The sequence below is a fragment of the Lactuca serriola genome, chromosome 2, assembly GCF_051521515.1.
Source record: "Lactuca serriola cultivar US96UC23 chromosome 2, Lser_US96UC23_V15, whole genome shotgun sequence".
Classification (NCBI taxonomy): Eukaryota; Viridiplantae; Streptophyta; class Magnoliopsida; order Asterales; family Asteraceae; genus Lactuca; species Lactuca serriola.
In genome coordinates, this window is record NC_136409.1 from 208150345 (window position 1) to 208162169 (window position 11825).

The 11825-nt window shown below is 28.8% G+C and overlaps 2 long non-coding RNA genes and 1 other non-coding gene across 5 annotated transcripts; 2 read left to right on the forward strand and 1 right to left on the reverse strand.

The window, feature by feature from the left end:
* Positions 1–795: 795 nt before the first annotated feature.
* LOC145088304 (uncharacterized) lies at positions 796–3346 on the forward strand. 2 transcript variants are annotated; one of them, XR_013701052.1, is made up of 4 exons: positions 796–1684; positions 1997–2096; positions 2174–2572; positions 2731–3346. It is a non-coding gene; the product is annotated as an uncharacterized LOC145088304 (long non-coding RNA). The 2 variants fall into 2 exon arrangements; XR_013701053.1 differs by having other exon boundaries at positions 797–1684; positions 2344–2572.
* Positions 3347–4015: 669 nt separating this feature from the next.
* TRNAY-GUA (transfer RNA tyrosine (anticodon GUA)) lies at positions 4016–4101 on the reverse strand. Its single transcript is given in 2 exon segments — positions 4016–4051; positions 4065–4101. It is a non-coding gene; the product is annotated as a tRNA-Tyr (tRNA).
* Positions 4102–9009: 4908 nt separating this feature from the next.
* Positions 9010–10395, forward strand: LOC145090768 (uncharacterized). 2 transcript variants are annotated; one of them, XR_013701752.1, is made up of 3 exons: positions 9010–9216; positions 9305–9884; positions 10132–10395. It is a non-coding gene; the product is annotated as an uncharacterized LOC145090768 (long non-coding RNA). The 2 variants fall into 2 exon arrangements; XR_013701753.1 differs by having other exon boundaries at positions 10168–10395.
* The last annotated feature ends 1430 nt before the right edge of the window (positions 10396–11825 follow it).

An 11825-nucleotide genomic window follows, 5' to 3' on the forward strand; every position in this document is an offset into this window, starting at 1 on the left:
ACAAATTATACATCGAATGCTTGTACACCGTAGGTATCGTATTAACCTACTTTTTTTTCGATTTTTTGCTTCTGCCTTGCATGTAATTGTATTATGATAGATATATTTTGATTTTTTTTTATTAAAAAAAACCGTAGGTTTAATAAGAACCTAGGAATGTACAATTAGTTAATGCTCAATTTATGCATTGACAACTTGTACACCGTATGTTTCATACCGAAAGAGTAGGTTTCAGGTAAAATATTCTTTGGAAAATCGTATGTTGTTATGAGCAAACCTTAGATATCTTAAAACCTACGGTTTTGATTTCAAAAATGATTTTTTTATACTATAACCGAAATAGTAGGCTTCAACCCGAAAGACTAGTTGAATTAACAAACCTACGATTTTAGTGGCTAAAAATGAAGAACTTCTAATTTTTGGCTAAAACTAAATAGGTAATTATTGTTTTTGGCTATCGTAAAACCTATTATTTTGATTTAAAAAATGATTTTTTTTATACTAAAACCGAAAGAGTAAGTTTCAACCCGAAAAAGTAGCCAAATTAACAAACCTTCAAGCTTTAGTGGCTAATTAATGGATAATTTCTAATTTTTGGCTAAAAATAATAGTTAATTAGTATTTTTGGTTAGTTTAATAATTTTAACAGTTCTTCTCTATGATTGGCTGGATTTTTTTTTTGGGTTTTCTTTTTTGTAATCTGTATTTTTCCATCATAATGGGTCGGTTCCGTTACTGTTCATTCCCCATACGTGTTCTTTTATCCGTACTTCTCCTTCTACGTGTACTGCCTCTCAGTTATTCTCCACTGCCTCCTTGCTTTACTATGCTTTACATCGTCTGCACAACTCTTCGCACACCTATTTTCTATCTCTCCCACTGTTCCTCACCGACTCTTTAAATCAAAGTTTGAGGGCTCCCATCTGTTACTGATCGGGAAAGAAAAATGGAGGTGGGTTCCTTCGATCCTTGACTGCTCAAAAAGAAACACGAAGGAAGCAGGTGGTGATGGGGTTTTTCGATGGTGTTGGTCGGAGGAAGGTGGCAAGGTGGCGTTTGTCGATGGTGTTTGCCACTCATCTGGGTCCCTCTTTTCTATCTTTGATTCCATTTTTTCTCACAACTCTCGGTAGGAGTCGATGGTACTAGAAATTTTCAATTATCAGCCCTAAATCTTCAAGAATGTTGATTCCACCGGCGCACCTTACCACCATGGTACCCTAATTTCATTATTTCATATTTCACAATGGGAAATTCGAATCGTTTATCAAAATTCTTCTGACAAATACAGGCAAGTTAATTAATTATATTTGCTTCACTATTTCTTTTTATTTGGGTATATCGACTCTTTTCCTGTTGATTAACAGAGCAAAGCACGATGATGGAATCATTTTGCTCCCAATCTTCAATTACAGCAGCAATGATGGTGCCTAAGCTTCTGCAGTTCCGATTGAGGGTCTATGCAAAATCTTATCTACCGACAGACAGAGAGAAAGAAAAGGAGGAGAAAAAAATGGAAGAACCCTTGAAGTTTTATTATATTAGGGCCAAATTCTCCTACTTTCTCTCTCTATACGCTACAATATTACTTCCAAACATACACAGAATAATTAAAATTTTGGAAAAATCTTAACAGTTCTTGATGCTGGCCTCATCGTCATCCTTCAAGAGACTCAATTCTCTGGTACGGCCTCTTTTTTCTTCAAATTTACTGTTCTTGATGACCTATATTTTAACAATTCTTCAATTTTGCCCCAAACCCACTTCATAAAACAGTTGAATTTGCACACAAAATATAAAAATCATATTTTTCTGTTGTGGGTAGGCACATTCCTTGAAACGTGTACAAAAATTATCCACAGGTAGTGAAATGTATACAGAGTAGAGTAAAAAAAAACATATTAGTTTGTATTAAAGGGCTTTAAGGCACTCAAAGTTGCTTTCGTATCTCTTAAATGCCGCTAATCATCTGTGATTTTCTGTATACTCTACGTAGGAGTGCAACATCATCTCTTGGGTACAATCAGCTTATCAATGGCATAACATCTTGAAATCACTTGTCATTCATTGTTGGAGCCACAAATTACTATATTCTGGTAAAACATTACTTAGTATTTTCATAAGGATCTAAATACAGCATTGAAAATGCAGTCATTTTTGATTGAATTTGCAGCAAGTAATGATTCAGTAGTGTTGAGATATTGGAGACAAAGCAAATGGAAGAAAGTAAAAAAAAAATTTGGATATACATACAATTTTTGAGGAGCATTGGATTCAATATTCAGATAAGTTTATTTCACTGTAAACAATATTTTCAGCTTTTTGTTGTTTTGAAAATTTCAGATATGGTTAGCTGCATAGCTGTACCCTGTTCCTTACCCCCTCCACTATTTTCTCCAAATTTTCCTCCAAATTCAAATTCAATGACCTCAGCACTTCCAATATTCTCACTAACACAAGAAAAACATCCAAAATAAGCTGCTCTGGCGCCGAAAATTCTCAAAATCAACAGCAACAGCTCAATCTATCTGTTCTTCAGTTGGATAGATTTGAAGCATCAAACAAGATGAAGGTAGTTTTTTCACTTTACCCGTGTACTATTTAAAAAAAAAAGACGCTATTGCCCTTATGAATGATTTGGACAAATTTTCCCTTATAACCTCTTATCTGTTTTTCACGTACATCTATCCACATCCATTTTACTGAACTTAATTTTGTTAATTGTGACAGTTCGTTTGTTGAGAAGAATTACAAGGAGATGCTGCACTAACGGATGGAATAAAAAACCCCTTTTTTTCGATGTTATTTTTACTCAGGTAAAACATCATACATTATCTTTTTTGTTTTTTAAAAAAAAATTTAAAGCGATTGGAATAAGATATTGATACAGTCTAATATGATGGGTGTAGAATTTCTTGTAACAAACTACTATAAGTAAAAGTTTTTTAGGAGCTTAAGTTTACATTTCATAGTATACTTAAACCAGTAATCACAATTTTGAAAATGTAGTCAATATGGCTCTAATGTTGATATCAATGTATCTGCAACTTCTAGGGTTGTTGGGTACTCCACCAGCTTTTAACCTTGCTGTAAGATGATTATATTTTTAGTGTTCTAGAAATCTTTACTACTTGAAGCATATTGTCTTCTGTGCTCAAATTTTTTTGCTACGGTACCTCCTCAGTTTTTTTGTTACTTGGTGTAATTTTAATTATTGGTGCAATTCATCACAAATGTAACCGTTCTTGATGTAATTCATCAAAGTTTTAGGTGAATACCTACTTCAAAGATTCAGAAGTAGTATTTTATTGGTCATTATGCTATGTACACAACTAATTGTAGAAAATAGCAGGAATGCTCTTCTGTCTCTCAATTGTACCTGTGCTTTATAACCTAAGTTTCAGGACAAGCGCATAAATTATACCATTCAGTGTCTTTTTCTTTGCATGTATGGAAGATTTAGAAGTAGTATTTTACATGGATGATATCGATTCTTGCAATCATGATTTCTATATTGGTTGCTATACTCATCCAAATATGTAATCATTTTTATCTTTCTTTATGAAAGTATAGGTATTTTGGTTGTTGCAATTAATGATTATATTTGGTGTTACATTGCACACATAGTGAACTGAAGGCATTATCGCATTGTACTTACATTTTTAGTGATAATCGCAATATGTACCTCCTTATAGCCAGCATGCTTACATCTCTTCAATACGTTGGTTTTATGAGAAATATGCAAGTAGGTAGCGTTGACTGCTGTCAATTAAGGTGTTAAGTACCAACATAACTTTTCTCTTTTGTTATAAGAGGTTTTGAATCGTGCTCAATGTAGCGCAATAAAATTTTACCGTTTTCTCAATTTCTTTGACGTATCATTTTTCTATTTCTAATATTTAAATATATTATTTACAAAACTTCTAGTCTAGTTAAATATTTAAAGAGATAATATCGAATACAATCATACATCGACGTTTTATATTGTTGTTATTTACAAAATATTAGTAAAAAATCCGACCTGCCGGATTCGAACCAGCGACCTAAGGATAGCTATGAACACACTACAGTCCTCCGCTCTACCAACTGAGCTAAGGTCGGCTTGTGCTTAATGTCAGGATTAAAATATTTATTAATATTATCCTATAGCACAATTCAGTTTTTCTTTTCTGAGTATCATTGTTAATCGAATTTCTTAAAAAAACTAGTACAATATAAAATAAACTTCTTAATAAAGTTTAACGTTAGCAATAGCGAATATCTTGTACCTTTATCATTGAAAACAATTGTTACATTTATTTTGAAAAAACAAAAGAGATACTAAACTTATTTCAGAATCGATAACATGTTTATATTTTGTTAAATTGCAAACAAAAATTAAGATCGACCATCGTTGGTAGCATGCTTCGAGAGGAAAGTATATTTAAGGGTTTCATTGGGTTTAATTAAAAGTTTTCGTTTGAATAAATAATATCAAATGAATTCTAATTGATTTTAGTTTTCAAAATACAAATTTGAATAAATAGTAAAAAGTTTACAATAAAAAAAAGATTCATATATTATCAATGATCGATTTACCTAAGTATAACTATAGAATCCTACGATCAAAATCAAAATTTTTAACAACCTTGACTAATACCAATATGATAGTTAAGGCCTGTTTGATTTACTTCTTACTGGGTCCAGTAAGAATTCTTATCGGGTCCGGTAACAAGTTATCCTCTTACTTAGTCTAGTAAGGGTGTTTGATACAACAAACTTTAGCCTCTTATCCGGTCCATTATTGCCCTCTTACCGAGTCCTCCAAAAAATATAGTTGGCTAGAAAATAGCTTGCATATTCCTTCCTATGACGTCCCTAACACTTCGCTCTCGAGTTTCATTTAACAAGAGAAAGGAAATGAAGTGGGAAGATTTGGAAATATCTTTGCTCCCGAGTTTCATTTAAGGAGAGAAATGAAGAAAAAGGAAAAAAAGATTCAAGTTAATTTTTTCTATAAACTATTCTCCCAAATTAGAAGGAACTAGAGAGAAAGGAAAAGAAGACCAATTCCTTTCTTTTCTTTTCTTTTCTTTTCTTTCCTTTAATGAAGTCGAGAACGGAGTGTAAAAATCACGCCTCTACCTCCATCTTTCAGTCAATCAAACTAGACCAATAACTGCCTTCCTCTACCACTTTTTACATCTCCAACACCTTCTTTCGCTACTCCTCCGCCAACGCATTCCTCCGCCACCGCCTTCTTCTTGTAACTCTAGTAAGTAATCATTCATTCATTTGTTTTTTTTTTGAAATCGATATAGATTCTATGTATGTTGAAACTATATGGTATTTCTTATGTATTTTATGACCCAAATATGATAGATACAAAGAAAATCTCCATTGGACTCAAATTCCTGCTTGTAAGCAAATTTATAAATATTATAAACATTGCCACACTTGGCACATTTTGTCCATATAAACTTGTTGTCACAAAGTGTAATGTTGTTTATACAGTTCCATAATAATCACCACCGAAAGAAAGAAAGAAAATTGAGTTTTAAAGAGTTGATGGGCACTAAAAACAATAAACCATATATAAAAACAATGATAATCTAGGTTTTAGAAGTTAGGAAACATTGGTCAAATGTGTCCTTAAACAGGGTGGTAGTAGATATTGACAACTGTAAGCATTCATCAATTAAAATTGAAATTATTTAGCCAAAAGAACCGTAAGCTATAACTTACATATCATTGCCACATCTGCCCTGTGTATCTCTATTTTGCTATTGCTCTAGGGGCCGATGACACCTGTTATGGCTTTAACCCAATTCAAAAGGCGTTGTGTCAACTCCGGCTAACCAAAGAATCAATAGCCAAAAGAAAACTAAAATTATGATTCAAACCAAACCACCAAACAAAATCTTGTGTCTCCTTTTTATGCTTGTATGATGATGGTGATAATGTCGTATAATTAATAATTCTTATAGTTTTTACATTTACTACATTGATCAAAAGAGGAAATATTTTGGATCTTCAATCTGAGACGGATTAAGGTGATCAAGGAAAAAAAAATGCTCAATGATGTTTTTGTTTGGTTAACATTTTCCATCATATATCAACCACTATATATGAGACCCGTGTACTACACGAGTTATTAAAAATAAAAATCTTATATCAATATTTAAACATTAAATATTTTATAAAATAACACTTTTACATAAAATAATGTAATCTTTTGAGACATTTATAAAAGAAATCAAATATTCTTTAGAATATTTATGAGACTTTATTTTATCAAATTAATAGAATGATTTTCTTTCCTTATAAAATTCGTTAGAATTTTATGAAATTTTATTTTAAAAAATGAAAATTCTCAAAAAATGACAAGTGGAAAATAATAATTCTAAATTCCCACAAAATTACATATGGCAAAACTCTTGAGAATTTGACAAGTGACAAAAAAAACTTTCATTTATTAGAGAGAACTAGTTTATAACCCGTGAAAACCACGGTTATAAAATTAATTAAATTTCATATTAAAAAATCAAAATTATTAATCAATTATTTTAAATAAATTATTACTTAAGAGATTTTTTTTAGTTATATAAAATTATAATCGTTGATTTAAATAAATACATGAAGTTATATCATCCTATAATCTGTATTAATTTTCTTTTATATTTCAATATAATGTTATGAATTTAATATAATTAGAGTGAGAAAATTTAAAATGATTAATCAATTATCTATTTAATGTAATTAAAATGAGAAATTTAAAAATTAAAACTTGAAATGGATAATCAATTATTAATTTAATGTAATTAAAGTAGAAATTTAAAATTTAAAATTTGAAATTTGAAATGAATAATTAATGAGTTGACAAGTGGCATGATAAGTGATATATAACATTAATGAAAAGTTCTAATTGTATGCCACTTGTCAATATGAGGTTAAACTTATTCTTTTACTAGGTGTGTGACCCGTATATTATACGGGTTGATTAAAAAAAATAAATATAAGGGGTAGATATTAACTATTTTCTAAAGTAAAATTTGTAAATAAATATAAATGAAATGATGAATAATTCAATCTATACTAATAAAAAATTATTATCATGTTTTAAATAATCATGTTTGATATTAACATAAAAAATTAGGTATTTTTTGAAGTAAGCTTTCGAAATAAAAACAATAAATAGAATAAACCACAAGGACCATTTATGTAATTTGTCTTAATTAATCTATATACTAATAAAACTAATTAATATAAATTCATAAATGGGATTGATTAATATATTAATAGAAATAAAAATTCACAAATGGAAAGTATATTATATACATTAATTCACATTAATTATTATGAGGTGACATTTATTAGGTGGAAGATGAATAAAAATAAAAAATAATACAAAAATGACAAGTGGAAAAAAAATAATTTTAAAATTCTAATAAAATGTCATGTGTCAAATTCAATAAGAAGTTGACATTTGGCAAAGTTATCTTTATTTATTAGGTTAAGATATATATATATACATACATAGTAGGTGTGAGACCTGTATATTATACAGGTTGATTTAAAAAAGATTAAACATTAAAGTGTAAACAAAAAATATTTTTTAATGTACAACTTTAAAATAAGAAAGGAAAAATATATTTATTGCAATTTAATATCATATATATGATATTTAATATTTTACATATATAAGTATATGACTTTAATTTTAAAAATTAAAACAAACCAAAAGTTGACAAGTGGATAATTTTATTTCAAAAATACTACAAAATAACAAATGTCAAAACTCATAAGAGAATAATATTTTGCAAAAAAACCCTTCATTTAGTAAGTAATATATATATATATATATATATATATATATATATATATATATATATATATATATATATATATATCAATGTTATAATAGGTATAATAGGCTCACTACACTATACAAAAAGATAAAAACAACATAAACTAACAAAAGTTATTCGGTGCAATTGTATTTAGTAGTCGATGATGTAATTGATTATGTTTATAATATGTAAGAGTGAACTACATGTAAAAATAGCAATGTATTTTTATTTATTATAACATCCCTATTTTGTATACAACACTAGTTGTGAAACCCGTATATTATACGGGTTGATTAAATCAAAATGTTAAATAGAAACGATTAAATAAGAAGTTTATTTGAATTTGAAAATTGAAATAAATAAAAATTATGAGAAAAAAAACATGCAAAAAATAAATAAATTAAAATTATTGTTTAGTTATCAGACCCGTATACTAAACAGGTTAATTATAACAAAATGTTAAACACAAAGGTTTAAACTGTAAATTTATTTGAAATTGAAATTTAAAATTTAAAATTTAAAATTAATATCATTATGGTAGGTTTAATTTATGGAAACTAATTAATAATATATTAGAAATGGAAAATGAAATAAATGACAAGTGGTTTATAAATTATGACAAAATGACATGTGGCAAATTGAATGATAGAAGGACATGTGACAAAATTATTCTTATTTATTAGGGTAGATTAGAATAGCGAGATATGCTATGTTTATATTGATGTAGTCAAACACATGTTTGTTTAATTTGTTAGTCATATAATGATTTTACCTCTACTGCAACTTTGACGTTTTTTTTATCAAAAAAACAAAGAATTTAGTAGTTTCTACCGATATTAGTATAATAATTGAATTTGGTTGCATAATGTTGGACTGGAATTTGGATTTTATATTTTTATTTACATAATTATTTTGCGGTTATATTCAGATAATTTATCAACTGAAACATTTTACTAAGCACAAAAAAATAAAAAAGTAAAATTGTTATATCTACCTCTACCTATCTAATAAACAAAACTATTTTACCAGCTGTCCATTCCAAAACACTCGTTTCGTCCAAAGTTAAATATCAAATTTGCCCTTTGTTTAACCTTCTAATTTCGTATTTCATCAAAATAAATTTACCTTTTGACTTTCCTTCCTTTAATTTAAAAAAAATCTATTTAATTTAGGATACAATCATAACAGCCTCAAATTTAAGGTATTCTTCTAAATCTTCAATCAACCTCAAATCTTGGTCCTTTAATTTGCTTTGATTTGAATTTCAAAATCCCTAATTCTATCCTTTTAGTTGTAAAATCAATATAACCCACCGATTGATTATGAGAAATCAGAAACCAAATTTCCAACATCGATGGTACACCATGCTTTTGATCTCTCGATTTAGGTAGGTTTAATATGTTTTATATCAAGTTTTTTAAGTTTGATTTGAGGTTTACCGGGTTTACATTTATCAATTTCCAACATGTTTTTAGAGGCTAAAAAGATCACAACGAAGACAGATTGAGCTGGGTAAATTCAACCCATAACGATTGTTGCTGCTACTACTTTGAAGAGCAGAAAGAACAAAGTTAAATTCATGTTTGTGTTTTTCAATTTTTGTGTTTTTTGTTCTGTGGGTCTTATAATTCTGACGTTTCTCCTTTTTTTTCATGATTCCTCATGTTTGTTTCTTTGACTGCTGACTTTTCGAATTGCTGTTGTTGTTTTTTTTGTTGATGGATTGAAGTCTTTTTTATTCGGAATCAAAATGAGAAAGTTTCGGGTCATCTGATCTTGATATTTAAACAAAGTTTTGTTATTGTATATGTATGAAGAAACTCCCCCTTTATATAAGGAAAGAGTTGTGGATGCTGATATATTTGCTTTTTTTTTTTGGGTTCATCTGGTATTAGTTAATCCGGAATCCAAAAAGCTTAAAAATCAGAAAATTATGGAGATCAGGTAGCTTTATTTGAATATGGGTAGATATTCTATATTTCTGATAGATTTTATTGGTTTATTTGAAGCCTAAAGAACCATGCTTAAAGGATTTGTACTTGAATTTTCTTGCAGGTAACTATTTTGTATTTACATTATATGATTGATCTCAAAAATAGCATGATCAAAATATTTTTGGACTTTGAAATTCATTCACGTAATATCAAATTCAACTTAATCATAACTTCTTAAATATTTTGGAATTTTCTCATGGCCTTTCCTTAGGATGTTTAATTGTTTGTAGATCTGATATAAAATGACTAAGTGTGTGTACAATGGATTGTAGATCTGATGATATGTCATATGTTTTGTTTAAATGTAGATTTGATATGACTTCGTGTGTATACTCTTCAAACAGGCAAAAAAAGATGAAGGGACATAATGATTGAAAGGCTGATAAGTTGGTATTAATATATCATTGATCCGATGTGAAGATGGAGATGATGAAAAAGCTCTTAAAGAGCAAAAAAGTCAATTTCTAAGGGTTTTCTTGGATGTGTCTATCTGAAGCCCTTAAAAATTCATTGCTCTCCACGATTACCTTTTAATAAGGGCATTGTTTCTCTTTAAGCTCAAAAAGCTTTAAAAGTTCATGTTGTTTTTATTCTTATTATGTTACTGAAACTTTTTGAGTTGATGCAGTTACTTTTATAATAGGTGCATATTGTTTGTATTTTAATTTAGTCCCACAATGAATCAGATTGACATCTTTGGTTTATATGCTTCGTTATGTCATTCATACAATATGTTTAAAATTAGTTTGTACTTGGATGACATTGCTTTTTGTTGGGTAGATGCTTCAATCCATGATTGATGTTATTTAATCTTTTACTATATTTTTTATATCATAGTTTGCAATTTGGGGAAAAAGAAGGTTTTTCCCTAGCGAAAGGGGCAAAATATATATATATATATATATATATATATATGTATTTGTGTTTTCACCATTTTATTAAAAATTTACACTTAACTTTTTTCTGTAGTGATTAAAGAATTATACTATTTTGATCTCTTGAATAAAACATCTTTCTTGATTATTGGATTCTATGGCAGGGCAAAATACAAAAATACACACATATTTGCCTGTTTGGTATGGGGTAATCATAGAAGGAAAGGAATGAAGAATTAAGTGTAGGGATAATCAAAAGCATATACTTCAAATTTTATTAACATTTCACATAAAATCATACATTATACATAGACATGAGTTTGACTTATATAGATACATACACGAACAATATAGCTGCTTGTGTCAACTGGAACATCTAACTTAACTACTAACTAATCTTAACCGTTGTAATTTAATTTATTGTCTTGTGTTCATTTATTTTTGTTACGTTTCTATTATAAATCTTTTACCCGTGGTTTTCCACGGGTTATAACCTAGTTCAACATTTAACACAATCAGTCAGAGACGTAATCAAACAACATGGTTTAATAAGAGTCATTTAGACCTCTAACCTAGTTAGAGTCACTCAACAACTATAAAAGAAACCCTTAGTATAAATTAAAAATCATTGTTATATATAGAAAGGCGCAACCCAAGCCAAAATAATGAAAGACCCTATGTTTTCTTACTCACCTCTTCTAGAAAAAGCCTACTCGTCCCGATTGTATTATCTAACACCCAATTTTATTATTTTTAATTTTGATTTAAATTACTAGTTTAACTTAGGATGTTTAATTGTTTGTAGATCTGATATAAAATGACTAAGTGTGTGTACAATGGATTGTAGATCTGATGATATGTCATATGTTTTGTTTAAATGTAGATCTGATATGACTTCGTGTGTATACTCTTCAAACAGGCAAAATAAGATGAAGGGACATAATGATTGAAAGGCTGATAAGTTGGTATTAATATATCATTGATCCGATGTGAAGATGGAGATGATGAAAAAGCTCTTAAAGAGCAAAAAAGTCAATTTCTAAGGGTTTTCTAGGATGTGTCTATCTGAAGCCCTTAAAAATTCATTGCTCTCCACGATTACCTTTTAATAAGGGCATTGTTTCTCT